Raw genomic sequence first — 2766 nt, 5'->3', positions numbered from 1 at the left:
ATGTAGAATCAATCCCTAAAATAGATATGAAAGTGTTTATGTAGTTTAAAATATGTTTAACAACATGCAAATACACCAGAATGCAGGAAACAGCACCTACTTCATTCAAAGTTTTCTGGGGGAGAACACCCCCTCCCACATTGAGGTTATGATGGCAACTAGTAGCAGCAAAGATAAATATAATAGCACTAATGTGAAAAAATAATAACTGTAAAATCAAAAAGAAAAGGTGGGACTGAGAAGGTGAGAGGTATAAACAACATTTACATTTAATAAACATCCAGAAGCTATTTTTTAAAAGAGAAAAAAAAACAGATTTTGGAGGCTTGCAGATTAAATTTGTTCAGTATGTATTCAATTTATTTCTTGACTAATCAAAAGTACAATAAACTACAATGATTTGTCCTTTTCCTGGTTTCATTTTAACTTTGCCTATAATTTACATTTTATTCTAGTCATTTTATTTAACATTTCTTTTTATGTGCAGCATTTCCCCAGACTCCATGTTTTGTTTTTGTTTACAACAAAGCGTTTGTAAAAATAAAAAAACAGACACCCAACAGTGCTTTTTAACTTTATTATAAACAAAAGAATGTGCAGTTTGTTGAATACAGAGCACACTGTGAGCTGAGCAGGATGTAAATTTGAGCCTCTCTAGAATGTAACTTGGGTGTGCGATAATTTCCCTCAAAATACGATCATTTTGAGCTGCTGATACGATAATTCAACATTTCCTATCTGGCAACCCTGTGACGTAGGCTCTTCAGTCCTGCGTCCTGACGTCACCACGCTGCTTTTCCGCTGCCGGCAGAGAACGAGGAGAAGGAAAAGCAGAAGTAGCATCAGCGATTTAACAACTACAGCTGATTGTGAGATACGGAAGCAGAGCCGATAAAGACCAAGACACTGGATCTGTGAGAAGTAAACTGTTAAAGGTAGGTTTTAAAACGTTTTTACACCGTAACGAAACAACAGAACTCCTGACTGAACAGGCTAACATGTTAGCTGCTAGCTAAGTGACCAGACAAAACCAGGAGATCCGCCTGTTCACTTTAAAGCTCATTATTACTCAGTTTACATGTAGTAGGTCTGTTCTGACAATAAACCCTGTTTTAATTCAACAAACTAAGGTCTGCTGGAGGAATATCAGACATTTAAAGTTACAAACGAACAATGAGGCAGCTGAAATAAGTCAACTTCAGCTCTTCTGAAGGGGAGAGTGTCTGCATCAAATGAAGAAGTAAACAGCTAAAAAGGGAGGGAGAAGTGAGGTTTTACTGAGTGTGAAGACTGTAGCTGGGTCACTAAATAAGACAACACGACACAGACACACACACGTTTCTTTTGTCATGAAACACACAAACATGTAAATAAATCCCAGGCTCAAATAGTTTGTCCTTCATCCTACAGACATGTAAATAAAAAGGTTACATGTGTGTTATAGGGAGGTWTTTTATTTACTATCTTGTTGTAAATAGTGTTATGACTAAATAAACCCCCCTCTTCATACGGCCCATAATGCCTTGCGTGAGTCTTGTCAGCTACTTCCGGTCAGTTTTTTTTAAACAAATAAATCTTATTGGTTTTACTGATCAAAACATTATTAATTAAGGCTTAAAGAGACCCTCAGTGGAGACGGTGGGTTATTTATTTATTTTAAAACAGCCCGGCCTGTAATRCACACACTCCACCGCCTGGTGGCAGTGATGCACCGGCGGACGGAAGTGCCGAAAAAAGACGAAGAAGAGCCGAAACAGCCGGGTGTGCGTGCTGTTTGAGGTTGGATACTTTCTGAGCATCTGTCGGAACCAGGTGGAGTTTTAATTCAGCTGTTTGTTTTTGTCTCCAAAGTAAGTAAAAGTACCGACGAGCTGGTCCCGGACAGCGGGGGTCGTGTCTGGCGTGGAGGTGGGCTTATCGGCCGGTGGAGGAAGTRGAGCTTTGAAATGTAAAAACAATTAAAACAATTATTAAACTGAAACAGGCTGATCAACAGTTTAAGACCATGTCTTTAAAATAAACTGAAGTTTGTTGAACAAAAGGAGTCAGTGATGTAGCTGACTGCTGTTTCCAGCAGGAAGTGCTGCTCCAAGTGATGAAGATGACGTCACCCCTTCACTCAGTGTGTCTCACTCCCATGTCTTGTTTTTGCATTTCAAAGCTCTACTTTAGAACCTTCTTCAGATCAAAATGTGTCAAACAGGCTCCTGAACAAAACTTTATCAAATCAACTTTTACTTCATCAGCATCCAAACAGTGTTATTCAGATTAATAGTTATATAAACGGGTCTGTTTTTACACAAATGTGTAATACACAGTGTTGTATAAAGCACCACAATGTGACACTTGAGTAAAACTACAAGTATCTTACCAAAAGTCTCCTTTAGGAATTTTACTTGAGTAAAAGTCTTAAAGTATCTGATATTTGTTGTACTTAAGTATTAAAAGTGAAAGTAACGATTTAAAATGAGCAGTTAGATTTTCTGTAAGGACATTTATTAGGAGGTGACCTCCCCAAAAACTGCAGAAATGACTGTTGTATTAACTGAGATCATTTTTTCTTCCTTATGTTTTTTGGCATCGAACTCGTTCCACAGTTTTTGTTCTATTTCAACAATTCACATATGAAAACCTTCAGCTCATTAATGACAATCCTGCTATGACTTTTGGTATTTCAGCTATTTTTACTTTTTCAGCTACTTCCCTTTTTAGCCACTTTTTTTGCCATTGAAAAATGAATGGAGCTGTTTTCAACATCCTTAAAAT

General features: G+C 37.5%; 1 protein-coding gene across 1 annotated transcript in view; it reads left to right on the top strand.

The window, feature by feature from the left end:
- Positions 1 to 769: 769 nt before the first annotated feature.
- Positions 770 to 2766, top strand: part of LOC106532593 (microtubule-associated protein RP/EB family member 1) — a gene marked incomplete at its 3' end in the record, with an annotated part of 6338 nt that continues 4341 nt past the window's right edge. The window contains 1 exon segment of the mRNA XM_014028698.1: positions 770 to 935.

This window comes from Austrofundulus limnaeus, unplaced genomic scaffold, assembly GCF_001266775.1.
Source record: "Austrofundulus limnaeus strain Quisiro unplaced genomic scaffold, Austrofundulus_limnaeus-1.0 Scaffold798, whole genome shotgun sequence".
Taxonomy (NCBI): Eukaryota; Metazoa; Chordata; class Actinopteri; order Cyprinodontiformes; family Rivulidae; genus Austrofundulus; species Austrofundulus limnaeus.
This window is presented reverse-complemented; position numbering and strand designations above follow the sequence as displayed.